This window comes from Ambystoma mexicanum, chromosome 2p (assembly GCF_040938575.1).
Source record: "Ambystoma mexicanum isolate Mex_15411 chromosome 2p, UKY_AmexF1_1, whole genome shotgun sequence".
NCBI lineage: Eukaryota > Metazoa > Chordata > Amphibia > Caudata > Ambystomatidae > Ambystoma > Ambystoma mexicanum.
The window spans coordinates 572,679,923-572,696,363 of record NC_090923.1 but is presented as its reverse complement, the minus strand read 5'-3'; the positions used below and the strand labels follow the sequence as shown (position 1 = coordinate 572,696,363).

The 16,441-nt window shown below is 45.5% G+C and overlaps 1 long non-coding RNA gene across 1 annotated transcript in view; it reads right to left on the bottom strand.

Moving 5' to 3' along the window:
* Positions 1–8,270, bottom strand: part of LOC138566570 (uncharacterized) — a 334,787-nt gene extending 326,517 nt beyond the window's left edge. Inside the window, exon 1 of the long non-coding RNA XR_011301968.1 lies at positions 8,184–8,270. This is a non-coding gene — a long non-coding RNA (uncharacterized lncRNA). The remainder of the gene's footprint in view (positions 1–8,183) is intronic.
* Positions 8,271–16,441: the final 8,171 nt, after the last annotated feature.

The window sequence follows — 16,441 nt, the reverse complement described above, 5'->3', positions numbered from 1 at the left end:
TCAGCATATCAAGCGAGAACGACACATCACCCTGATTCTTGACAACATGGTGGGAGAACTACAGGGTGCAAGAGTGTTTTCGAAGCTAGATCTGCTGTCCAGGTACCACCAGCGGGAGCTCCACCCGGACTCGCATTTCATTACCACCTTTACAACCCACCAATGCCTCTACCAATACAAACTCTCAAGCTTCGCGATCTCTTCTGCAGAGGAAGTTTTTTAAAATGTTATAAGTGGAGCCTTTGCGGTTGTTGAGGGGGGTCATCAATCTCAGTGATGACAGTTTGGTCTATGCCACGTCGGAGGCTGAACATACGTCATGCCTCAAGAAGACTATCGAGAGGATTCAGTTACTTGGGCTCACTCTACATCACGAGAAGTGCGAGTTCCTGCAGGATAGTATAAAATTCTTTGGATTCGTATTTCATGAAAAGGGCATCTCCCCGGACCCGCTGAAAATTTGCGACATCCAGGATCGAGCCAGTCAGGGAACGTGTCAGAAATCAGGAGCTTCCAGGGGATGGTGACGTATTGTGGTCATTTTATACCTAATCTGGTGACTCTCTCCGAGCCCCTCAGGCTCCTGACGAGATAGGACAAAGTATAGGAGTGGGCTGCCAAAGAGCAGAATGCCTTCAAAACCATCAAACCGGCACTCACGAGAAAGGAATCTATGGCATTTTTTGATCTGAGGAAGGAGTCAACAGATCATTGTCGACCCCAGCCCGGTCGGGCTGGGAGCAGTTATGTCGCAACAGGATGCACAGGGTCAGATGAGACCAATTGCGTATGTCAGCCAGGGCTAACCAACACAGAGCAATGCTACTCCCAAATCGAAAGGGAAACTCTGGCCGCCCTATGGGAATGCTGACATTTTTGGATTTATATTCTGTGCAAACCTGTTACAGTAGTAACAGACCACAAACCATTACTCCCCATCATGTGTCCTTGTACAAGCCACCCCCGAGGATTGAACAGTGGATTCTGGCCCTGATGGAATACGGGGATGGTGCTGACATACAGACCTGGAGCCCACAATCCAGTGGACTACCTCTTGCATCATCCGAGGAGCGAAGATGGGCAAGAAGATACGGCACAGGTAGCGGTCGAAGAACATGTTCGCTTGGCGGTGGAGGCCGCCAAACAGGTTGCACTTACCATTCAGGAGGTATCAGACGCTAAAACAGTGACAACTGTTTTCAGGTGGTCAGAGCGGCCATGACCAGTGGGGATTGGAAGACCGTCCTGTCCAACCCCAACCGCAGGAGGCAAAATGCGCAACAGGACCTGGAGCAGCAGTGGCGGGTAAGACACAAACTGTCAGCAACTGAAGAAGGACTGATCTTAAGAGGACACCAGTTAGTGATCCTGCAGGTACTAGTGGGAAGTGCGATGGAGCTGACACACCGTGGCCCTCAGGGAACTTCCAAAACAAAGCTGAGGCTACGGTTGAAAGTGTGATTCCCATGCCTGGAGAAGAAGACTATATCACCAACTGCATCTGGTGTCAAGCAACTGCCCCAGTCAACAAAGAGCGGAGGATAGAGTATATGCCTCGCAGCGACCAGCTGAGAGACATTGTCCATGCAGACTTTAGGTCCACGGGCAGGGAGAGGCACTTCCTAGTGATGATTGAACAATGGTCTTGGTATCCCGAGGTCGAGCTAGTGGAGTCCACATCATGTGACCAAGTTGTGCAGGTCATGGAGAAGATGTTTGCAACACATGGCTTCCCCAGGATAATATGCTCGGACAATGGACCGGCATTTCAAGGGGAGTGCTTCACTGAATTCATGGCAGAATGTGGGATCACACAGCGGAGAATCATGCCAGCCTGACCGAGGGCCAACAGGGAAGCAGAACATTTTATGAAAACATTGAACAAAGTGTTCTGCATAGCGCAGGGTCAAGGCAATGAACCAAGTAACTCTGTACCAATTACTGATACTGAGGGAATACAGATCAACACCTCACCGATCCACTGGTGTGGGCCCAGCAGAGGAATTTTTCCAGAGATGCCTAAGAGGACTTTGTTGTATCCTAGTAAGTGTATGGTCTATATCTGGTATGTGAGCTGTGGGTCTGTGAGTGGAGCTTGGAATGTTGGTGTGAAGCATGGAAGGTGGTTAGTGAGAGGGTTCCAGGTGGGACGGTTGGGGACTAGCAGGGAGAGAGGCAGGGTTGAAGGCAGCATGACTATTGATCTCCTATTCTCACCTTCCTACTGAATCTGTAAGTAAATAAAGAAGACTTACCTTTTCTATACCTGGCTCACTGGTGGTTCCTGTGTGTCCTGCTTGAAGTTTATACCACCAGTAGATGCATCATTCTGGCGACAAGGATATTTAAGAACCTGGAAGGTGAGACGGAGTAGGAGAAGTGAAGGAAAAAGCCTGATGCCAACCACCAGCTTGGAGGAGTGCTGTTTTGGCGAGCTGGCAGTAAAAAGAGGAGTCTGGTGCCATAGAAAGTGAAGGCCCTGGCATCAGACAGGCTATGGGGGAGGCCATGGCATCAGACAGACTGTGAAGAAGCCTGTAGCCCATCCATGGGGCACGAGGAGCACTGTGTAAATTTCTAACCCAAGCTGCTCCAGAACATCAAGTATAATTCCTGCATGAGGAGCATGCAGGCAGCCAGAAGATGTAGTGCCGGCAATTTGAAAAAAAAGGAATATCCAGATACTGGAAGAATGCAGCCCACTCGTTTCAAGGTACTGTGGAAATAAATAATAAAAAGGGGTCTTTTGAGGCTGTGGGCGTCGCGCGCGCCTGGCAAGCCTTGCTGTGTTTGCATTCCAGCTTGCCCGTTGGGGTGGAACGCAGGGAAAGCGGCCCAGCGCCATAATCTTACTCTCCATGTTCAGAGAAAGAATCAGAAGAAAGGCCCTATGTACGTCTGTCCACGTTGTGACGTACACGGAGGGGTTTCTTTCATTGCTGTGACAATGGAACCTTGGATGGAGGAAGACAATGGAGTTTCCAAGGTGCGTAATATCTGCATTATTTCTCGAGGTCCATGACTGGACAACGAGGAAACTGTTGGTACTGCTTTCAAGGCGGCATAAATGTGCAAGCAAGGGGAATGATTACTGTAGAGACATGAAAGCAGCAGTGTTTCGTTTAGAAGACATCAAAGCGGTAGCGTTTGGTTTGAAATATTGGGAAGCTGATTAATTTGCAGACTTACAGGAGTGTTCGGTTTGATTCGTCTAACATTTTTGTACTTTCTGGAGCATTACGACATGCGGCGGTCACCATTGGATAATTGTTTAAGGAGACGTGAGATAAAGATGTCACGTTGAAATGCTTTAAATACAACAATAACGTAATTTTGAGCTGTTTTAGTGTTTTGTCTGACACATTTAACACGGAAAGAACTGTATACAAAAGAATGTCAGAATTACAATGCTTTTGAAGTTTATGAAGCTTATGATGCAGGGTTCTGGAGGTGAACTTAAATTGTCTGGCGTTAAATGCTAATTGTTATGCAGGTTTCTTGATGTGCAGTTTAGTATACAGGCGTAATGAGTGAGAAATGTATGAGTTGCACGGGATTTTCATGGATTGCAGGTGGTGAAATAATGAATATTTTTTTTCATTAGGATACATATATTACTGATTATGCGCAGGATCTTGGAAGCAGATGGAGGTTTCTAATAAGATGATGTTTTGCTTTTTTTTTTTATTTAAATGAAGTGATGTGACCACACAAAATTTGAAGAAATGTCCACAGAAGGTCTTTCTTGAATATACAATTGCAGGTTTTATATGGAGGGTGGGTTAATTATAGCTCAATTAAGGATCATTGGGATGTTTTGTGATGATTTTGCGTGCGCCCCAGCATGGTGACTGATCACCACGATGGCTGGTGGTGCAACACATGCCTATTTTAAGAAATGTAGTTTATAATGTGTAATTGTACTTAGTGTATTTGTGATGTGGACAGCGAGTTTGTGAGTTGTGTTTGTGTGCACAAGGGTAGCAGAGTGTGTGTGACGCAAAGAAGCGTATTGGAGGTAGTTGTCAAGCGGGGTCTCCTCCTCCCCAGACTCCTCCTCACCTGTTTGCTCAGGTACTTCCTCCACTCTGACTGAGCTCTTCTTCTTGGTCGTGATCTTCTTCTCTGGCTTCTTCTCTTTTTTTTTGTCGCGCTCCCTCAGCTGCCTCCGTTGTCTGAATAAAGTATAGATCCAGAGGTGAACCGAGGAGCACGCCTTAAAACGGGGAAAAAGCCGTTAGGCAGAAAAAACCCCGAAGATCACGAGACTGTTGTGATGAGAAGGTCCAGATAATTACTAGAAGGCTAGCTGAAGTGGGGAATCCGGTCTGCCGATTCCACAGACGCTACCCTCCGATCTTGAATGAGGAGACTGGTTGCTGGGGTCTCTAGTACCCTTCGGGACCCAGGGATAATAGGTGTGTAGTGAGACCGTAGATCCATACGGTCTCACGGACTTCCGTGAAAGTATCTGCACCGCTGGAACGAGGCAGAAAAGTATGGAACAGAGAAGGTAAACAATAGAGGAAACAAGAAAAATAGAATAGAACGGAGTAAACAGAGTCTCCCTTCCGCTCGAGCGGGTTCTGACAGCGGAGACCAAGGTGGTACGATACGGGAAGAGGATAAAGGCAAGTCACTGCAAGAGACTGGCAGCGCAAGTAACAATTAAAGATACAACGCGCCGTGCGCTAGTTTGATCAGCCAGTTATAGGTTCCGTCGGCCATCTTGGAAAAAACTAGACCGTTGGGTTTGCTCCTGGAATCCATGTTAGTAGTACTTCCAACGGTAAACTAGCTTCCAGGGCTGGTGCATGACAGTAGTAGGGGCGTAGCTGTCATATGTGTGTGTAGCACATGGTGTAGTAGTAGTACACGTGAGTAGTGTAGTTGTAGTGTACGTGTCTTGTGTGATGCGTCTGTTGTGGAGTTGCATGCATATGAAGGGGTTTTGGTTTCCGCACTGTGGCCAAGTGTGGTTGCTGTTTGAAAAACCTTCAGGGGTTGGACACTTATATTGTGGAGCGCTCCAAGGAGTTTAACCTTTTGGTTTTGGGTAGTGGCGCAGTTGCCAGGGCAAGGGGCCCATGAAGTAGTAGGAGGTCTTTACGTAAGTTGTTACGTTAGAGTTAGGGCACGGGGCCCATGTAGTAGATTTTGGTGCGGTGTAGGTTATCGCACAATTTGTTTCCTCACGGTAGAGGTTACTGTTTTGGGAGTGAAATTACACTCCTAATGGGTTTTCTGTGGTGCCAGGCGATGCCTCAAGAGGAGTAGTGGCTCGCAGGTTGATTTTTCTATCATAATTTTTGTTTTGGAGTGGCACACAGTTTTGGAGTTTTTGTTAGTGTGGTGCTTTTGGGAATTTGCAGTGTTATACTTAGTTGAACCACACTGACACCCGTTTAATATTTATTCTAAATGTTTTGGGAGAGTTTAAGATTGCACATTTAACTTTTCATCTCTCGTGCATCTAAACCAATTTTCTTTGCAAATGTATGTTTGGCTATACACCACATTTTTCATCTTGTGTGTATATTTGGAGTTTTTGGGAATATTCTGCAAGTGTTTTATTTTCATCTTTTCAACATTTGTGTAAGAATTTCCTGTGTTTGCACGGTTGTGTCTGTGCACATTGCCTTTTTAGCGCACCACGTCTTTTGTGGTTGTGCTGTGTTTTTCATCTCTGTGTTGTTAGTGGCTGTCCTATATTTTCTTCTTGCTTATTTTATGTGGAGAGAGGTGGTGATGCTGTTTGTTTGTGTGTTTAGAATTATTTTACTAGGTTAGAGAGATTGTCAGACCTTTTAGTTGTTTTCTAGATGTTGTATTGATTTTGGAAGCAGGTAGGTTTTGCCCGCTGTGCAGTTTGATGGTAGTGTCCTGCAATAGGGGTGAGGTTTGTGCCTGGACGTGGCAGGTTCAGGGTTTGGGTGTGGCAGGCCCTAACGGAAGGAGGTAGGTTTTGTTTTGAGGGTTTTTGTTTGTTACTAGGGTTTGCTCAGAGAGAGCAGATTATTCTTGGGGGTGGCAGCCCCAAGGTCCTGGGGGGCAGACCAGGACAAAAGGTGGTCAGTTTCTTGAGGGTTATTTTCTTTGCACTTTGGAAGGTTTCGTTTGGTTTGTAAGGAGGGGGATGGTGTCGTATCGTAGTAAGTGTATGGTCTATATCTGGTATGAGAGCTGTGGGTCTGTGTGTGGAGCTTGGAATGTTGGTGTGAAGCATGGTAGGTGGTGAGTGAGAGGGTTCCAGGTGGGACGGTTGGGGACTAGCAGGGAGAGAGCCAGGTTTGAAGGCAGCATGACTATTGATCTCCTATTCTCACCTTCCTACTGAATCTGTAAGTAAATAAAGAAGACTTACCTTTTGTATACCTGGCTCACTGGTAGCTCCTGTGTGTCCTGCTTGAAGTTTATACCACCAGTAGATGCATCAGACTCCTCCCAGAGATAGAAGGCCGACCCCTGGGGACTATTGATGAGGAGCGAATGCCAGAGGAACGGAGAATACATAATGAGAGGAAAACCTCAGACGGCATCTCAAGCCACCAAACATAGCTGTTGGTGATACCGTACTGGTAAGCAATCGTCCCCCAGAAGGGAAAGTATCCCTCACCTACAAGCCCTTCCCCATGGGGTGGTCCAAGTCAAAGGATCGATGGTGACTGCCACTGATCGAAGGGTGAAAGTGACTTGAAACTCCATTTATTTTCAAAGATTTGGTGAGAAGGAGGGACTAGGAAAACGAGAGGAAGAAGTTCCCCTGACTGGAGCCTCAGGTGTGAAGTGAACACCAGAAGGTAGAGCGGAAGACGAGATGCCAACACCAGGCGGGCAGAAGGCTATGCCACTGAGGAGGCAGGCGGGAAAAGATATTCTCGTCGAGAAAGCAGAAGATGGCCTGCACGATTCCAAGACTATATTATGGGTGACTAGGGTCGAAAGTACACGGTACCAAAGCACGCCACCCGATGTTGCCCATGTTGGGCCAAATCCAGTTTAGTATGTTAGCATGTTTTGCCATGTTTAAGGCAGTCATGTTTAAACTGACTACATTCAGAAGATGTTTATTTCATTGTTATGAAAAAGGAAGAATGTGATGTGGTCACGTGGCGCAATGGCAACATTCTGCCGTCGCACATATTAATGAATAAAGGGGCGGTCCTGCACCACGGCAGTGCGTGCCGGGAGCCTGATACGGCAGGACCTGTGTCTGTGTGTTCCTTTCAGGGACGGGTGGGACAAGGCCTGCATGAGGGGTCCTGGGGCTATGCAGACTACAACAGCTCGCAGGGGGGCCCCCAAATGTTGTGTTACACCACTTTTTGCCATGTTATTACGGCCTGTATGTCCCCCTGGCCCGTATGCCCACAGAGCCAGGGACTGTCTTCTGGGTGATCCCAACTCCTACCTCTGACCATGTGATCACGGTCGTAGCAGGGTGCCGCCTGCCTTTGGTGGCCCTGTAACTGTGTGCCTGGCAGTGTTCCCACGAGCCAGACACAACACTATGCAGGACACATAACAGAAGAACCCGCTCTGCCTGTCACTACTGCTGAGAAAGCCATTACCAGCCCTGCCGCCTTCCAGAAAATGAAAAAACGGTGGCATACTGAGGTTATTGTATCCGCAAAGGTAGGCCGAGCATTCCGAAAAACAGTATAGTAGAAAGTTAAATGAGGATCATGTATGGGTCACTTCACACATAAGCACTGGGACGAAGATAATGAACGTGGAGGTAATATCGCTACCTTCCTTCTAATTTCAGCATGGCGGCATCAATGGTATGGGGTCCTGGTAAACAGTACAGAAAGTGCACTATTTGTCCTCCATCCTGGTAAATAGTATTATCACTTTAATATTTACCCTACATCCTGATAAAACAGTACATTCATCATTTACCAGACGCTGTCTTTTACAAGCATTTAAAAACGATTAATATTTTCAAACATACTTCTTTCCCTTTATACACGAAATGTTGTATATCGAAGAGCATGTTCAATTGCCATACCACAAGAGGTTGTTGCGCTTGTTCGGCTATGTATTAGGCAACATGGAGCTTAATTTGTCATTTGTCGTTGGGCACCTAAACACTTCGCAGAGCATCAGTTTGCTGTCTAGGGAAGTTAGTCAAAGGAAAAAGGAACGTTATTTTCTTGGAACGACAAAGGCCGACATGTTACCTTATTGTACTGTGCATAACACTCTCCCCCACTTCCGTCTTCCAGGAGCTATGCATGTTACTGCCTAGAGATCCGCCTACAGTTCCTAGAAACCCTCAGTACTCAGGTGACAGCCTCGAGGCCGCCCCGCCCACTGCATTGTCACGGTAATCCGTCTTGACGTCAATCACGCCTGTTTCTGCTGGCAGTTGATTCTCACGTTAGGGACGACGTGCAGGCATTTTCCACCGCTTCTGAAACCCGCCCACGCATTCCTAGGAATCGGCCCTCAACGAGCAAAACTGGGACTGAGAAATTGCTCTCCTTGTTGCTTTTTTTAACACTCCCTCCTACCTGCGTTGACACTATTGTAGAACAGGTGAGCTACGTGAAATGTTTTCAGTAGGCGGTTAAACGAGGAAAGGCAGAGATGAGCTGTGTGGTTCCGCTTTGTAGCAGGTTGGCAAGGGCAGATAGCGGATGTGTTGATTTGATATGCAAGCTGCCCAATGCCTCGTTTACCTGCGTGCGTAGAAACGAGTGAAACAGTCAACCACCCCTCCAGTGTCAGACTTCAGGCAAAGGGCCCTGGCTAGTTAGGACACGGGGGCAGAGCTTATGGCAGGGTGAGTTACTGGCAGTCACGAGTGCAGCGGAGATGAACTTGGGGACAAATGCTCCATGTTTTACAATTTGCCCTGTTTGATCATTGGAGTGTGTTTAGTGGTATGGCTCGGGCTGGAAACAGCCTGGTCACATCACCAGGTTTTGCTCACCTAATAATTTGCCCAGGATCACATGATTTGATATACGTGTTGAAGTTATCAGAGCCCCAGGTCCCCTCCGTACTGAGGCCCCCAGCCCCAGTATTGATAGTATAGTTTATTTATAACACGCTTAATACCCAGAGGTTTCTAAGCGCAGGCCTGGGTTCGAACCTGCGTTGCTCCGTGTCGTCTTGCTTCCAAGGTGAGCACTTTGCCCCTGACCTATTCTCCCAGTACCCAAGAATTCGCAGACACAGGTCTGCTTGTACGGGGTCCCAGCGGCAACTGCCGAGCACAGGTTCCTCTTTATTCAAATGCGCACGCGTGCCCTCATTCTGGGTCGCGCATGCGTAACATCAATTCACTCCCTAACATCCCTCCTTTTTCATAACAAACAAAATGTTCTTATAACTTAACTGAACGGAAAAATGTCAACATGACACGCACATCAATATGCAGCATACAAACTAGATGTGGCCCAACGTGGGAAGTTACCGTCCCATCTGGCTCTCAGGAACTCGGGTCCAGAATGTAGTCTTGGAAACGGGTCGGACATCTTCGGCCCTCACGGATAGCGTCCCTCCTCTCTGCTCACTTCATAGGGAGGCTCCACTGGTATCGGATCTCCGGAGTCTTCTTCAGGCCCAGGTGCTGCGCTGGAGGTGTAGGTTCGTCCGGGGTATCTCAGATGACGACCTTCTTGAAGACCCTGGCACCCATCTCATATGGCACTATTTCTTTTTGGAAAACTTTGTAGAAACTCCCTTATGTGGACTTGACTGAGCAGCTCCACAGACTCCCTGGTAACCACAAGATTGGTCCTGATATCTGGCATACCTCCTGCGCAGGCTGAACCCGAGCGCTTGGGATCAAGCATCGGCAGGTAAGTATCCTGACCGGCTGCTATGAGAATCAATCACTAACACCAAGTGCCCTAGTATTACGGGTATCCGCAGCGCAAACCCCACTCACTAGATATTCATGTACCCCCTACAGGGTCCCCGATTAGGAGCCCTGATGAAGGCGAATTTACCACTGTACATCACCGCCGAAACGTAAAGAACACAGGGGATACCCGAACATCTGCACCCCTGTTTTTTGATTCTTGTGTCTAAACATCACCACGTCGGCAGAGATCAGATATCTTGTATCTAATGACCCTGCAGCATTTATTGCTTTCTTATCAAATAACTCTGCTACACCAAGGATAACTAAAGTATCCAATTTAGGATCAATGATGCAATAGACCCATTGAACTTTGCACGTGCATTTGAATCCCTTCCTATGAATACCACTTTGTTAGTGATTTAACTACGATGAACTGTCTTTTTATTTTGTTATATGCATTTTCTTTAACATTTCCTTTGTAACTCTGTTCATCATCTTGAAAGTACCTAACCATATGTACCATGTGAAATTTTCTTTTTTCCTTTACTGTTATATCAAGTGTTGAAAAAATATATGATTGTACCTTTCTTTACAAATCTGCTGTTGATTTATAGTTCTTTATTTTATTTATTTTTTAATTTTTTTTTGCATTTAGAAATATTCTCTAGAAGCACCATGTGATTTCTAGAATGAAGAAACCTATTTTCTTTTCACAAATACGCTAGTGGACAGGTCCAGCAACTATTTTTACCTATCCACCTTAAATCACTGTGGTTTAAAAGAAACAACTAAGGGTACACTCTTTGTTCAGACCTTCTTGAAGAAGCAAGAGTTCCTCGTGACTGTTCCTCTCCGGTCGGAAGCCGTCACCATCAAGCCTTTGACTTGGGTCATGCCCATGGGGGTTGGCTCGTAATTGAGGGACAACTTCCCTACCGGGTGCGGATTGCGTACGAGGACAGTGTCCCCTACTTCGATGTTTGCCGGCTTCAGATGTCTCCGGACATTTTCGCGCTCACTGCACACTCGCCTTGCCTCCAGGGTCCTTCAGTTTCAGGTATTAGGCCTCGGGGGCACCGTTTGAACAGGGCTTCCGCTGGGGCCACCCCTGTAGACTAGTGGGGTGTGGATCAATATTTGCTGAGGAATTGGTACAGATTTCTTCTAAATTCCCCCCCTTGGCTCTGAGTGAATCGGAACACCTTGTTGAGGGTTCGCATAAATCGTTCCACCTCCCGTTGGCACGTGGCCAACCTGGAGTGACCTTTCTGTGCATCACGCCACACTCGTCCATGAAAGTAGAAACTGGCGGCCCTGGAACAGGGGACCATTGTCCAAACACAGGTCATGTGGAAACCCATGGGTGGCAAAGATCTTCTCCAACGCCTGGATGGTGTGATCACTGGACGTGGATTCTACCAGCTACACCTCTGGGTATCGGAGCCACTGGTGCATGAGGACTAGTAAGTGCAGGCCCCTCCCGGTGGATCCGAAGTCTGCATGCACAGTACCCCCACGGCTTTTCGCTCATCTCCATGGACTCGATGCACGGTACTTTGGCCACCGGTGCGGCTGCCTGACACCAGAGGCACCGTTGTATATGCTTGTCGACCCTCCTTTGTAGATCTGGGAACCAGACTTTAGCTCCCAGTTGTGTCTTTGTCCTGGCTGTGCCCTGGTGGCCGCTATGGGTGAGTTCCAAAACCCGGTCCACCAGTGCCAGTGGGATCACAATCTGCCTTCCCCTCAATAGCAGTCCCTCATCGGACAGTTCGTGATGTGCTCGCCATAGCGCCTGTAGGTCGTGCTGAGCATCAGTTCCCTTCCGGGACAGGTCTGCCAGGGCCAATTTCAACACTAGCCTATTACACCACGAGTGACACTTTTTTGAATAGTGCACACTGTGAAATGAATCCGTTCTAGGGGCATCTCATTTTTATAAGACACAGTGAGATCATAGGATTTACCTAGAATCGCAGACCTTGGTTAAGTGTTGTAACCAGAATTTGAGTCTAGTCTGAAATGTAGGCACTTGACAACATTTCTTCCCAGTCCAGTTGTTACAAATGTGTGTTCATTTTTGAGTTTCAAAACCTAAACTAATACTCCATTGTATGAAGATGACTTAAAAAGTGAACACATCACATGAACCAACCTGACAATGTATACTGCATTGCAGAAACATGGTTATAAAAAAAAAATGGGGTAAATTTTGTTTTGAATCCTAAATTGCATAAATCATACACTTCTATTGGTACATGTGAGGCAAAAGGAACCCTCTGTGCAAATTTGAGGCAAAAGGCCCCCTCTTCACATAGATGCCCATTTGACTCAAAATTGCACACGTTTGTTTCCACTAGCTTGTGAAAAATTAAATAGTAAAACACAGGCAAACTCCTCACTCTTCCAATACCTGTCTGGAAAAGTGTAAATGCCTCCCACAATTAACGATGGTGCTAGCCATGTACTATGTAGTCCTTTGAAATGTGCCTTTACCACCACTATTTCCACTGATCAGGACTTGGATAAAGACCCCCATATTGTTGTAGCTATATTTGCCCCATTGTGAATGAGGCCTGCATGTTCGAGCATGCAAATGTATGAGAATCTAGAGTTTCCTACAGACAAAAATGCATGATGAGGTCAATTTTCTTCACAAAGCTTACTGCTTGTTCTCTACCAGCATCATTTTAAATCACCGAACAATCACCCTTGAACCTTGTGTAATTGGAAGCACCAAGTGGCACCCGTTGAATCTGCTGATGGCCGATATGCCAGCCCTCGTGTGCAACCCTAATTCTGACCTAGAATCATCAGTGGTGGTGAGCCATGGAAAGCTAAAATGTCACTGTCCTTGACTACCTCATGCTGAACATTGAAAAGTGGAAACAAAGAAAAGGAGAATAAATGACAGATTGATGGTGGTCAAAGAAGACGTGATTGGGAATGACCACACAGTTCTCCATCCCATGGAATGATCAGGGGAGTGGAGAAGATACAGACACCTGTGAACACAAGATTATAGAAGAGCGGGGCATAATTGAACTCAACTATCGTCCTGATGAATGCCGGTTCCAATTGGAGCATCAAAATGGCTCATCAAACCGGCTGAAACACCTGTCGACCATAGATGTTGAAAGGAATATACACAATGATAAATTGTAGGTGTGACGAAATACTAGTGTGGGTTGTTGGTTGTTTGCCCTAATTAATGTAAATGGGCCATGTACTATATGCAATTCTGTTTTTTATGTTGTGATTGTTGTCCTGTGTTCGTTTATCATTTGTATTTGGGTTCTTTTTTTTCATTGATCTGTTGAGTGCTTGCTTTCATATGACATACAGGAAATTATTAAAATGTATATATTTGTAAACTAAATGGTCCGACTGTAAATATTGTACAGTTGCTCTGTCCGACATAACTGGTCTTGATCCTTTGTTTTGTTGAGTTCCTTTGAAATGTGCTTGCAAGCAAACGTGTTATGTGTGCCATACATAATCCTGCAGGTTGTCAAAATGTGACTGTAAACGCCTTTTACCATCTCTTTTTCCACTCTTCAGGACTTGGAAAATGATCCCCTAAATTGTAGCTATACTTTTCCCCATTGTGAATGAAGCTTGCACGTTCCAGTGTGCAAATATATGAGAATCTATAGTTTCCTACAGACAAAAAGTGAAGTAAAATGCATGATAAGGTCATTTTCTTCACACAGCTGACAGCTTGTTCTCTGCCACCATCATTTCTAATCAACCAACAATCAGACTTGAACCTTACATAATTGGAAGCATAAAGTGTCACAGCAGTAGTCAAAGTAAAAGGTTTGTTTCTTATTTGTAGGGCACCCAAAACCCTTAGGTAGCTGGGCGCACAGCATATCAAGATTACTTAGAGCCTAGGTACAGTTTGCAAGTTACAATTCGTTTAGTTACATACATTATATATGCATTATGTACAGTCGTTTGCATGTAGGTTGTGGGCAGGTACATAGGATCATCAGGACACAGTTACATAGTAGCAGGAGTTACTAAAGGTCTGCCGCTGCTGAGATATGTTCAAAGGATACCACCTCACTGCGAGGTGTGTAATGCCCTGGCTGACTCTTTGTAGTGAGAGAGACGGAGCAGGGGGGCCCGTGGGCATTAGTCCCTTGTCGCATTGTTAAATCCTCCCCTGCACCCCTCCTTTTTTTTTAGCATTCTACATACTTGTCAAAATAAAATAACTGTCAGAAGGCGAGAGTAATGACGCTATAACCCGGCTAAACTTTTTTTTTTAAAGGAGACACGAACGTCCTGTGTGCCAATTTTGAATTTTCACTGCCGGGGCAAAAATATCCCTCATCCCAAACCCCATGACCAAGTGACAGCATTCAACACCTTCCCAGGTGGAAACTGCGCATTTTAGAACATATTTTACGCAAGAGATGTGAAGGATATATAGGTTAATCTTAACCTATGTAAGCAACAGTTACATAACCTGCTGTACTACCTTGCAGCTTTCTACTATGGAGACTGCCACTCATCTTTCAAGAATTTAATATTGCAGGTGGATCCCTATTTTGCTCCTGCATGTAGCCTAGAAGAGCCTAGTTAGCCTGACACCAACAGCTATCAGTAGCTACCTTTTGGCTGCCCAAGCCAACTGGTGCCAAACATATACCTATACGAATTGAACTCATTTGGCACAATCTATACAAACATTAGGGCACATCAATATGACATTTAAAGCACAATAGGACGTAAATAATGGATAAAATCATAGGTTTCCGCTAGATTTGCATAACGCTAGGTACTATCTCCTCATTCCCCTGTGATAGCTCGTGGTCACTAGTTAATGCTGGATACACAGGAGCCAATTATTCAATCTCAATTCCGACCCCTGTAAGTTATTTTGAGCACCAATAAGCCAAATCTTAACTTCACTGAGGCACACAGTAAAGGACACATTGAATTCATGTATGTAACCTGTGTTAAATGTGGTGAATTACAATCTGATGTTAATTTGCTAGGTCTAACTCACTGTGCCTGCCCAGTGTAGCCACCCAAATAATTTGAAGTGGAGCATTCCACAAGGAGAGTTTGTTCGCATGAGGCCTTACTTTTGTTTTTGGTACACTCTAAAACAACAGTCAGCATATTCAAACAGAGGGGTTACCTGAATGATGTAATGGAGACAGCATTTCAGAAGGTGAACAAATTAACAGAGAAGTCCTGTTTGCCACTTGAAAAGAAAGAGCAGCAACCAAGGGTTTCTAAAAAATCAGATCAGATTAGAATTGTCTCTTGAAAGATGCCTGGGTATTCACTCTATTGAAAAAACCCATTCTGGACCCTAACAATCCGTCTAACTATAGACCTATTACTACAGTCCCTCTACTGCTGAAAATACTGGATCGCACAGCATACCTCCAGATCCAGCAGTACTTGGAAACTAATAACTTTCTAGGATTAAGACAGTCCGGCTTCAGACCAAGATATGGGACTGAAACTGCACTTATTGATTTAAAGACACAAATCCAGACACTAAAAGACAACGGAAAATCCTCTCTCCTTTTACTACTTGACCTGTCAGCGGCATTTGATTTAGTGAACCATGAAATCCTTTTTAAACATCTGTCAACTGCCGCACACTTCTCCGACCAAGCAAATTTGTGGATTAAATCCTTCCTCTCTAACAGATCCATGAGGGTCTTTGCACCAAACGCTTCAGCCCTTCCTACATCAGTCTCCTGTGGTGTCCACAGGGATCTTGTGTCCCCCCCATGCTCTATAATGTTTTCACCAAGCCTTTGTTTGATATACTTGATTATCTGGGTGTCACATATACTAATTATGCGGACGACACCCAGATACTCATTCCCATCACAGGTGACTACGCTATAGATAGCAAAAAATTGAATGACATATATAGCACCATACAAACTTGGATGGATAATCATGGTTTATGTCTAAACGATGATAAAACCGAACTACTTCTACTAGGTTCCCCAGCCAAACTTAACAAATTAGGAACTTCCTTCAATATCGACGGCAACATCATTGAAGTAGCAACAATATGAAAACTCTGGTATCTATATTGACTCCACACTATCTCTTAGGAGACAAACTAATGCCCTAGCATCTACAACATCCTACACATGCAAACTTATTACTGCCTGTCGCCCATACCTCTCCTCTATGAACTGCATCACAATAGCAAGAGCCCTAGTACTGTCTAAGCTAGACTACTGTAATTCTCTATACTTAGGAACATCCGCACATAATATAAATACAATGCAAGTTCTCCAAAATAATGCAGTTAGATCAGCATGCAGTATACCTAGAAGACACCATATTACAACAACCAGACAGAACTTAAAATGGTTGAACGTCAAGCAAAGAATAGATCTGAAATCACTCACTAACACACAAGTGCCTCTATCAGGCACCCCTGTACCTCTGTGACACCTTTGCACCACACATCAATGCAACCCAGCAGATCTGCCCAATCACATTGCATCACCACACCGCGATATAACCAACAACGGGCAGGTGGGGTTAGCTTCCCAGTCATGACTGCCGAAAAATGGAACGCACTTCCTATCTCCATCAGAGCAGAACCGTCCTTCATGGTCTTCCGTAACA